Below are 12,108 nucleotides of genomic sequence, written 5' to 3'. Positions count from 1 at the left end.
TTTTCATGTGTTACATTAGATTTCCCCCACAAAATATTCTTATCCAACTATCCTGGAGTTTCTAGATGTTAGGAGTCACAACCAATTCATGTGGGACCCACTCCAGCTAGCTAAGAGAGACTTGTACTTATCATCATTTAGACATTATTATGGCCAAAATAAATAAATAAATCCTTTTCAGGACTGGCCTCTTAGCAAAGGCTCAGCTGAAAGCCAATTTTACTCTGGGCGTACTCTGGAAACACTGACATGATCTGACCTACTGGGGCTTAAGAACCATCAACTGTATGCTTTTCCATCTATGCTAAAATCTACCTACCTAGTGCCCATTGAAAGCAGAATTCTTACTGTTTTCTGAAAAGAAAAACAAATGAAAACTTTCCCATTGTCAATCATCATGTTTATCAGTAAAAGAGGGTAATCATCTAAGTTCATCTTTTATTTTAGACCAAGTTCAGGATTCCAAATGTATCATATGCTTCCAGAACAACCTTTTTTATACTCTTGGTAGTTTAGTTGCTAAGTCTTATTCAACTGTTTGCAACCCCATGGACTATAGCCCACGAGGCTCCTCCCCTCCATGGGATTTTCCAGGCAAGAATACTGGAGTGGGTTACCATTTCCTTCTCCAGGGGATCCCAACCCAGGGATTGAACCCAGGTCTCCTGCACTGCAGGCAGATTCTTTACTAATTGAGCTACCAGGGAAGACTGACACTCTTAGGGAGAAAAAAAAAACCTATACAAATTGTTGACCTATCCTATAACATATCTTGTCAATGTGTTGCGCAGAACAAGGTAAATTCAGGAAAGATTAGGAGGCTGGAATTACCACGAACAAGTATACTCTACCTAGATGTCTGATATCAAGACCTGGCAATCAAGAAAAGGTAGTGAGGGGGTTTCCAAAATAGCCCAAAATCCTGGGCAGGCAGCTTTCTGTGATGGTCACTGATGGCTCCATCTTAAGATGACTATTGCTTCAGATTCCATTCCAACCATAAGCAACTCTTCTGTTCTAATGGTTATGCCAGGTTGCATTAAAAAAAAAAAAAGAGGAAGTGGCCAATCATGATTTTCAGAGATGACCTTTTCAGGGTCTATGTTCATAAGGATTGCTGGAGAAGACTCTTGAGAGTCCCTTGGACAGCAAAGAGATCAAACCAGTCAATCATAAAGGATATCAACCCTGAATATTCATTGGAAGGACTGATACTGAAGCTGAAGCTCCAATACTTTGGCCACCTGATGCAAAGAGCTGATTCACTGGAAAAGACCTTGATGCTAGGGAAGACTGAGGGCAGGAGGAGAAGGGGACAACAGAGGCTAAGATGGTTGGATGGCATCACTGACTAAGCAGACATGAGTGTGAGCAAGCTCCAGGAGATAATGAAGGACAGGGAAGCCCTGCATGCTGCATATGGATATCCTGGCAGAAATAAGGCTTGTGCAGACAAAGATGCATTCCAATATTATAAGTTAAACTGAAGCCTGTAGCCTTACAGGTGAGCACCAAAAATATGTTCAATAAATGGGAAGAAACACACTGCCAGGTTAGAAAAGTGAGTCACCTCAATAAGTTTCCAACAAACCTACATCTTGGCATATCAAATAGCAAAGCTGTCAATTTAATGAGAGAACCTACTGCATTGTTTAATCACAAGACCATTTATTATATTTATTCCATGTGTATTTATTAGCATTGGGCATTGAGGATTCAGTGTGAATAAAAGAAAGATGATCCCAGCTCTTAGGGAACACACAGTTTAACACTGGAGTGATATTCAATAAATACACACTCGATCAATATGAAGTTACAAACTGTGATAAATGCTAAGAATGAACACTGGCAAGGAGGAACAACAGAGAACATAGGATTTAGATTAAGAAGTCACAGAAAGGCCCTGTGTGCAAGTGACATTTGAGTTGAGACATGAGGAGCTGTGTGTAGGAGTGAGGAAGGGGACAAAAGACCCTGGGTGGGGAATGGTACTTGGGAAGGGGTGGAGGTGTGAAGTCCTAGGCACGGTCAAGGAACGGAAAGACCAATAGGCTGGAGCACGTGAGCAAGAAAAGGCGTGGCAAGAAATGGAAATGAAAGGTAGACAGGAGTCAAGTCAGATGGGGCCCTGCAGAAGTTAAGGATCCTGAGTTTAAACCTGCATACATTAGGAAGCTGGCTAAGGATTTTGTTCAAGAAAGTTACTGCCTGACTTGAGATTGGGCCAACCTAAGAGGGTGGATGTAGGGAGGCCAGTGAAGAGCTACTGCCAAGTCCAGACACAAGAAGATAGTGCTATAAGGCCGGCACCGGAGATGGAACTAAAATGATCAATTTAAGACATATTTGGGGGCTGAACTAATAGACTTTGGTGGTAATTAAATATGAGAGTGTGAGGATTATTACATGTAAGAAATGAAGGATTACTTCAGCTTTCTGATATCTTCAGCTCGGTTGATGGAGGAATTGCTGGCACAGGGAAGACTAGAGGAGGTGAAAATCAGGAGTTCAATCAGTATTTCAGAGGAGGTTCCATTTGAGAAGCCACCAGTGAGACCTACAAGTGATGATATTGAGTAAGCAGTTCAACATGAAGTTCTGGAACTCAAGAAAAGAGATCTGAACCCTGGCTCGAAGTATTATTTATATGCCAAGAACATCAATAACCTCAGATATACAGATGATACCACCTTTATGGCAGACAGTGAATAACTAAAGAGCCTCTTGATGAAAGTGAAAGAGGAGAGTGAAAAAGTTGGCTTAAAGCTCAACATTCAGAAAACTAGATCATGGCATCCAGTCCCATTGCTTTAGGGCAATAGATGGGGAAACAGTGGCAGACTATTTTTTGGGGCTCCAAAATCACTGAAGATGGTGATACAGCCATGAAATTAAAAGACGCTCACCCCTTGGAAGGAAAGTTATGACGAACCTAGACAGCATATTAAAAAGCAGAGACATTACTTTGCCAACAAAGGTCCATCTAGTCAAGGCTATGGTTTTTCCAGCAGTCATGTATGGATGTGAGAGTTGGACTATAAAGAAAGCTGAGTGCTGAATAATTGATGCTTTTGAACTGTGGTGTTGGAGAAGACTCTTGAGAGTCCCTTGGACAGCAAGGAGGTCCAACCAGACCATCCTAAAGGAGATCAGTCCTGAATGTTCATTGGAAGGACTGATGTTGAAGCTGAAACGCCAATACTTTGGCCACATGATGCAAAGAACTGACTTATTTGAAAAGACCCTGATGCTGGAAAGATTGAAGGTGGGAGGAGAAGGGGATGACAAAGGATGAGATGGTTAGATGGCATCACCAACTCAATGGACATAAGTTTGGGTAAACTCCAGGAGTTCGTAATGGACAGGGAGGCCTGGGGTGCTGCAGTCCATGGGGTTGCAAATAGTCAGACACGGCTGAGTGATTGAACTGAACTGAACCATATTTATATTTCACAGCACAAGCCACAGAGAAGAAATCCAAACCCTAGCCACTTCGGCTGGTAAGTTCATGAAGCTCAAGCACTGACACATGCCCGAGTTTGGAGTGATGTACTGCCACTGTTAAGGAAGAAAGAACGATTCACTGAGGAAGTGAGTTGGGACTTGAAGGATATACAGATGTTTTGAACAAAGAAAGTTGAAGGGCATTCCAGGTAAAGGCCAGCCCTGGTACAGTGGCCCAGAGCTGTGAAAGAGTCTGACATGGTAAAGGAAGACGAAGATTAAAGTTGTGATTTAAAGGATGGAGGCACAGCCTTTTCTCCTTTCTTCCTTCTTGCTGGCTGGAATCTGGATGTGAGAGCTGGCCCTCGTGCACTCATCTTGGTCCTAGAGGCTACAGGTCAAAGGTGCATTCTACTGTGCAGAGAAGCACAACACAGTTGAAGACTATGGAGCTATCCTACAAGACTTGACCTGTCTACCTCTGTTCTTCTTTTCTGTGAGCTAGAAATAAATCTTCTTATTTAAGTCAGTGATATTTTAGGATTTAATGCTACTCTCAGCAGAACATACTTCCTAACACACATGGACATGAGTTTGAGCAAGCTCCAGGAGTTGGTGATAGACAGGGAAACCTGGCATGCTGCAGTCCATGGGGTCGCAAAGAGTCAGACACGACTGAGCAACTGAACTGAACTGAACCGAACGGAACCGAACACACAGGTCCTTACAGTGAAACTGGTAGGTTTATTATTATTATTATTATTTTTAAGATATAAATGGTTTATTTATTTATTTATTTTTTAATTTTAAAATCTTTAATTCTTACATGCGTTCCCAAACATGAACCCCCTCCCACCTCCCTCCCCATAACATCTCTCTGGGTCATCCCCATGCACCAGCCCCAAGCATGCTGTATCCTGCGTCAGACATAGACTGGCGATTCAATTCTTACATGATAGTATACATGTTAGAATGCCATTCTCCCAAATCATCCCACCCTCTCCCTCTCCCTCTGAGTCCAAAAGTCCGTTATATACATCTGTGTCTTTTTTCCTGTCTTGAATACAGGGTCGTCATTGCCATCTTTCTAAATTCCATATATATGTGTTAGTATACTGTATTGGTGTTTTTCTTTCTGGCTTACTTCACTCTGTATAATCGGCTCCAGTTTCATCCATCTCATCAGAACTGATTCAAATGAATTCTTTTTAACGGCTGAGTAATACTCCATTGTGTATATGTACCACAGCTTTCTTATCCATTCATCTGCTGATGGACATCTAGGTTGTTTCCATGTCCTGGCTATTATAAACAGTGCTGTGATGAACATTGGGGTACATGTGTCTCTTTCAATTCTGGTTTCCTCGGTGTGTATGCCCAGTGGTGGGATTGCTGGGTCATAAGGTAGTTCTTTTTTTTTTTTTTTTAGTTTTTATTTTTTAAATTTAAAAATCTTTAATTCTTACATGCATTCCCAAACATGAACCCTCCTCCCACTTCCCTCCCCATAACATCTCTCTGGGTCATCCCCATGCACCAGCCCCAAGCATGCTGTATCCTGCGTCAGACATAGACTGGCGATTCAATTCTTACATGATAGTATACATGTTAGAACGCCATTCTCCCAAATCATCCCACCCTCTCCCTCTCCCTCTGAGTCCAAAAATCCGTTATACACATCTGTGTCTTTTATCCTGTCTTGCATACAGGGTCATCATTGCCATCTTCCTAAATTCCATATATATGTGTTAGTATACTGTATTGGTGTTTTTCTTTCTGGCTTACTTCACTCTGTATAATCGGCTCCAGTTTCATCCATCTCATCAGAACTGATTCAAATGAATTCTTTTTTATGGCTGAGTAATACTCCATTGTGTATATGTACCACAGCTTTCTTATCCATTCATCTGCTGATGGACATCTAGGTTGTTTCCATGTCCTGGCTATTATAAACAGTGCTGCGATGAACATTGGGGTACATGTGTCTCAATTCTGGTTTCCTTGGTGTGTATGCCCAGCAGTGGGATTGCTGGGTCATAAGGTAGTTCTATTTGCAATTTTTTAAGGAATCTCCACACTGTTCTCCATAGTGGCTGTACTAGTTTGCATTCCCACCAACAGTGTAGGAGGGTTCCCTTTCTCCACACCCTCTCCAGCATTTATTGCTTGCAGATTTTTGGATCGCAGACATTCTGACTGGTGTGAAGTGGTACCTCATTGTGGTTTTGATTTGCATTTCTCTAATAATGAGTGATGTTGAGCATCTTTTCATGTGTTTGTTAGCCATCCGTATGTCTTCTTTGGAGAAATGTCTATTTAGTTCTTTGGCCCATTTTTTGATTGGGTCATTTATTTTTCTGGAATTGAGCTGCATAAGTTGCTTGTATATTTTTGAGATTAGTTGTTTGTCAGTTGCTTCATTTGCTATTATTTTCTCCCATTCAGAAGGCTGTCTTTTCACCTTGCTTATATTTTCCTTTGTTGTGCAGAAGCTTTTAATTTTAATTAGATCCCATTTGTTTATTTTTGCTTTTATTTCCAGAATTCTGGGAGGTGGATCATGGAGGATCCTGCTGTGATGTATGTCTGAGAGTGTTTTGCCTATGTTCTCCTCTAGGAGTTTTATAGTTTCTGATCTTACATTTAGATCTTTAATCCATTTTGAGTTTATTTTTGTGTGCGGTGTTAGAAAGTGATCTAGTTTCATTCTTTTACAAGTGGTTGACCAGTTTTCCCAGCACCACTTGTTAAAGAGATTGTCTTTACTCCATTGTATATTCTTGCCTCCTTTGTCAAAGATAAGGTGTCCATACGTGTGTGGATTTATCTCTGGGCTTTCTATTTTGTTCCACTGATCTCTATTTCTGTCTTTGTGCCAGTACCATACTGTCTTGATGACTGTGGCTTTGTAGTAGAGCCTGAAGTCAGGCAAGTTGATTCCTCCAGTTCCATTCTTCTTTCTAAAGATTGCTTTGGCTATTCGAGGTTTTTGTATTTCCATACAAATCTTGAAATTATTTGTTCTAGTTCTGTGAAAAATGTGGCTGGTAGCTTGATAGGGATTGCATTGAATTTGTAAATTGCTTTGGGTAGTATACTCATTTTCACTATATTGATTCTTCTGATCCATGAACATGGTCTATTTCTCCATCTACTAGTGTCCTCTTTGATTTCTTTCATCAGTGTTTTATAGTTTTCTATATATAGGTCTTTAGTTTCTTTAGGTAGATATATTCCTAAGTATTTTATTCTTTTCGTTGCAATGGTGAATGGAATTGTTTCCTTAATTTCTTTTTCTACTTTCTCATTATTCCTGTATAGGAATGCAAGGGATTTCTGTGTGTTGATTTTATATCCTGCAACTTTACTATATTCATTGATTAGCTCTAGTAATTTTCTGGTGGAGTCTTTAGGGTTTTCCATGTAGAGGATCATGTCATCTGCAAACAGTGAGAGTTTTACTTCTTCTTTTCCAATTTGGATTCCTTTTATTTCTTTTTCTGCTCTGATTGCTATGGCCAAAACTTCCAGAACTATGTTGAACAGTAGTGGTGAAAGTGGACACCTTTGTCTTGTTCCTGACTTTAGGGGAAATGCTTTCAATTTTTCACCATTGAGGATAATGTTTGCTGTGGGTTTGTCATATATAGCTTTTATTATGTTGAGGTATGTTCCTTCTATTCCTGCTTTCTGGAGAGTTTAGATACTATCCTACCAAGCACTATAAAGGCCAGGGACACATACATTTTATAGCTCTGAATTTGGTAGTATTCTGGAGCAGAGAAACAACAGTTAAAGAGATCTTTGAAAGCTGGGTTTACAGGCTAGGCAAGACACAATCAGAATCTAAATTAAGATGGTGGCAGTGGGAGTAAACAAAGGCAAAATCTGAGAGAAATTTCTGAGAAGGATGTTGCTAAGTGTGTTTGCATCACTATGAATGACCTAGTACAAGAAAAGGAGCTTACGTTAAAAGACCTTTGATTGAATATCAGGAAGAATGCTTTGACAGAACAATAAAGCTCCTTGATGAATTACTAGAATAGGGCAGAGTTGCTGGCAGTCCTCAACAAAGGAAAAGGCCGTGTGGCCCTCAGTCTTCAGTTTTGCCATATTGAAGGCAGAGCTGGCCCCATGCATTCTGTGGCCCCTTCTAGTTAAAAATGTCTAGAAACTAGCGACCACCAATATTCTTCATCTAAAAAAGAGAACTTTCTAAAAACTAGACACACTACAAGTACAGCAACTGCTCATGATGTTCTCCAAGAAATACTCTAAGAGGAAAAATCCAGTGAAATCCTAATCTCTTTACACTGATTATCTGAAACTTCTATTTTAAACATTCAAAAAGTAAAACACCATGGTCTGCTGGAGCTGGCATTGCCACTTACTTAAAAATGATTCTGATTTGGCTTTCTCATACATAAGCAATGAATTGACAAGGCTGATGATTCTGAACACTTGCAAACTCATCGGCTTTTCAGATGATTAGACTGTGATGCTAAGTGAAAGCAATGTGAAAAAAAGCAAGGAATTGGGCAAAAAAGGTGTTTCAACCTTTCCAATGCAAAGAGTGACAAACTCTGACAAATCTAAGCTTTTCCATCTCCGAATGGTCACAGAAATTTACAATTTCCACCAAGAATTGAATGAAAACAGTCACATAAATTGGTATATGAAAATAATTCCCCTCAGATCTCTCAAAATGAGCGAATGAGGAGAACTTATTTTACAGGCCCCAGTGAAATGTAGGAATGACAACACAGGTCCTCACAGGGCCAGGAAACATTCACGTTATCCTCATTTTCTGTGCTGCAAGTTTGCCAGCCTGAGCAAGCCTCTCACTCTGAAGTAAAGCTATTGAAATCACCTGGTGCCAGAGAATGTTTACAGTGTGTTCCCATACATCACCTCGTTTGAGCCACAACATAACTTCACACAATAGGTAGAGCGGATGTTGTTATTGCAGGTTCATCAGGGGAATGGGAGTAATGAAGGGGCAGAGCAGGTGATGACGACAGGCAGATCGTGGTGCGGTGGCAGCCTATTCTCCACATAAGCAAGAGTCAGAGCATCAGGGGAAATGCCATGAAAACCTATGTCAAGATATCGCTTAAGGACTTCCCAGGTGGTACAGTGGATAAGAATCTGCCTGCCAGTGCCGGAGACATGGGTTCAATCCCAGGTCTGGGAAGATTCCACATGCCTCAGAGCACCTAAGCCTGTGCACCGGAAATACTGAGCTCACACTCTAGAGCCTAGGAGCCATCACTACTGCAACTACTGAAGCCTGAGTGCCCTAGAGTCTGTGCTCTGCAGAAAGAGAAGCCGCTGCAATGAGCAGCCTGTGCGCCTCGACAAAGAGTAGCCACCGGCAGCCACAACTAGAGAAACCCCACGTGCAGCAACAAAGACTCAGCACAATCAAAAACAAAATGAAATAAATTAAATTAAAAAATCAAACCCCGCGGTTCCCTGTTTTTTAAAAAAGACATTGCTTACGTGGCCATTTCATTTCCATGGGGATGGTCTTGATCCCTGTCTCCTGTACAATGTCACGAACCTCATTCCATAGTTCATCAGGCACTCTATCTATCAGGTCTAGGCCCTTAAATCTATTTCTCACTTCCACTGTATAATCATAAGGGATTTAAGTCATACCTGAATGGTCTAGCGGTTTTCCCTACTTTCTTCAATTTGAGTCTGAATTTGGTAATAAGGAGTTCATGATCTGAGCCACAGTCAGCTCCTGGTCTTGTTTTTGTTGACTGTATAGAGCTTCTCCATCTTTGGCTGCAAAGAATATAATCAATCTGATTTCGGTGTTGACCATCTGGTGATGTCCATGTGTAGAGTCTTCTCTTCTGTTGTTGGAAGAGGGTGTTTGCTATGACCAGTGCATTTTCTTGGCAAAACTCTGTTAGTCTTTGCCCTACTTCATTCCACATTCCAAGGCCAAATTTGCATGTTACTCCAGGTATTTCTTGACTTCCTACTTTTGCATTCCAGTCCCCTATAATGAAAAGGACATCTTTTGGGGGTGTTAGTTCTAAAAGGTCTTGTAGGTCTTCATAAAACCATTCAACTTCAGCTTCTTTAGTGTTACTGGTTGGGGCATAGACTTAGATAACTGTGATATTGAATGGTTTGCCTTGGAGACGAACAGAGATCATTCTGTCGTTTTGAGACTGCATCCAAGTACTGCATTTCGGACTCTTTTGTTGACCATGATGGCTACTCCATTTCTTCTGAGGGATTCCTGCCCACAGTAGTAGATATAATGGTCATCTGAGTTAAATTCACCCATTCCAGTCCATTTTAGTTCGCTGATTCCTAGAATGTCGATGTTCACCCTTGCTATCTCTTGCTTGACCACTTCCAGTTTGCCTTGATTCATGGACCTGACATTCCAGGTTCCTATGCAATATTGCTCTTTACAGCATCGGAGCTTGCTTCTATCACCAGTCACATCCATAACTGGGTACTGTTTTTGCTTTGGCTCTATCCCTTCATTCTTTCTAGAGTTATTTCTCCACTGATCTCCAGTAGCATATTGGGCACCTAATGACCTGGGGAGTTCCTCTTTTGGTATCCTATCATTTTCATACTGTTCATGGGGTTCTCAAGGCAAGAATACTGAAATCGCTTGCCATTCCCTTCTCCAGTGGACCACATTCTGTCAGATCAAGACCATCCCCATGGAAAAGAAATGCAAAAAAGCAAAATGGCTGTCTGAGGAGGCCTTACAAATAGCTGTGAAAAGAAGAGAGGCGAAAAGCAAAGGAGAAAAGGAAAGATATAAGCATCTGAATGCAGAGTTCCAAAGAATAGCAAGAAGAGATAAGGAAGCCTTCCTCAGCGATCAGTGCAAAGAAATAGAGGAAAACAACAGAATGGGAAAGACTAGAGATCTCTTCAAGAAAATTAGAGATACCAAGGGAACATTTCATGCAAAGATGGGCTCAATAAAGGACAGAAATGGTATGGACCTAACAGAAGCAGAAGATATTAAGAAGAGGTGGCAAGAATACACAGAAGAACTGTACAAAAAAGATTTTCACAACCCAGATAATCATGATGAAATGATCACTAATCTAGAGCCAGACATCTTGGAATGTGAAGGCAAGTGGGCCTTAGAAAGCATCACTACGAACAAAGCTAGTGGAGGTAATGGAATTCCAGTGGAGCTGTTTCAAATCCTGAAAGATAATGTTGTGCAAGTGCTGCACTCAATATGCCAGCAAATTTGGAAAACTCAGCAGTGGCCACAGGACTGGAAAAGGTCAGTTTTCATTCCAATCCCAAAGAAAGGCAATGCCAAAGAATGCTCAAACTACCGCACACTTGCACTCATCTCACATGCTAGTAAAGTAATGCTCAAAATTCTCCAAGCCAGGCTTCAGCAATACATGAACTGTGAACTTTCTGATGTTCAAGCTGGTTTTAGAAAAGGCAGAGAAACCAGAGATCAAATTGCCAACATCCACTGGATCATGGAAAAAGCAAGAGAGTTCCAGAAAAACATCTATTTCTGCTTTATTGACTATGCCAAAGCCTTTGACTGTGTGGATCATAATAAGCTGTGGAAAATTCTGAAAGAGATGGGAATACCAGACCACCAGACCTGCCTCTAGAGAAATCTGTATGCAGGTCAGGAAGCAACAGTTAGAACTAGACATGGAACGACAGACTGGTTCCAAATAGGAAAAGGAGTACGTCGAGGCTGTATATTGTCACCTTGCTTATTTAACTTCTATGCAGAGTACATCATGAGAAATGCTGAACTGGAAGAAGCACAAGCTGGAATCAAGATTGCCAGGAGAAATATCAATCACCTCAGATATGCAGATGACACCACCACCCTTATGGCAGAAAGTGAAGAGGAACTAAAAAGCCTCTTGATGAAAGTGAAAGAGGAGAGTGAAAAAGTTGGCTTAAAGCTCAACATTCAGAAAACGAAGATCATGGCATCCAGTCCCATCACTTCATGGGAAATAGATGGGGAAACAGTAGAAACAGTGTCAGACTTTATTTTGGGGGGCTCCAAAATCACTGCAGATGGTGACTGCAGCCATGAAATTAAAAGACGCTTACTCCTTGGAAGTAAAGTTATGACCAACCTAGATAGTATATTCAAAAGTGAGACATTACTTTGCCGACTAAGGTCCGTCTAGTCAAGGCTATGGTTTTTCCTGTGGTCATGTATGGATGTGAGAGTTGGACTGTGAAGAAGGCTGAGCACCGAAGAATTGATGCTTTTGAACTGTGGTGTTGGAGAAGACTCTTGAGAGTCCCTTGGACTGCAAGGAGATCCAACCAGTCCATTCTGAAGGAGATCAACCCTGGGATTTGTTTGGAAGTTATGATGCTGAAGCTGAAGCTTCAGTACTTTGGCCACCTCATGAGAAGAGTTGACTCATTGGAAAAGACTCTGATGCTTGGAGGGATTGGGGGCAGGAGCAGAAGGGGATGACTGAGGATGAGATGGCTAGATGGCATCACAGACTCGATGGACATGAGTCTGAGTGAACTCTGGGAGATGGTGATGGACAGGGAGGCCTGGCGTGCTGTGATTCATGGGGTCACAAAGAGTCGGACACGACTGAGCGACTGAACTGAACTGAACTAAGTGGCCATGGGACTCCCTGAAATGCTCAAGGCCAT

The 12,108-nt window shown here is 41.4% G+C and overlaps 1 protein-coding gene across 8 annotated transcripts in view; it reads right to left on the bottom strand.

Moving 5' to 3' along the window:
* The window catches only part of DIS3L2 (DIS3 like 3'-5' exoribonuclease 2), a 357,732-nt gene that overhangs the window by 210,441 nt on the left and 135,183 nt on the right, over positions 1–12,108 (bottom strand). The window lies entirely within an intron of this gene.

This window comes from Ovis aries, chromosome 2 (genome assembly GCF_016772045.2).
Source record: "Ovis aries strain OAR_USU_Benz2616 breed Rambouillet chromosome 2, ARS-UI_Ramb_v3.0, whole genome shotgun sequence".
Lineage (NCBI taxonomy): Eukaryota > Metazoa > Chordata > Mammalia > Artiodactyla > Bovidae > Ovis > Ovis aries.
Note: the sequence above shows the minus strand (reverse complement) of the source record. Positions and strands in the feature narration are given on the sequence as shown.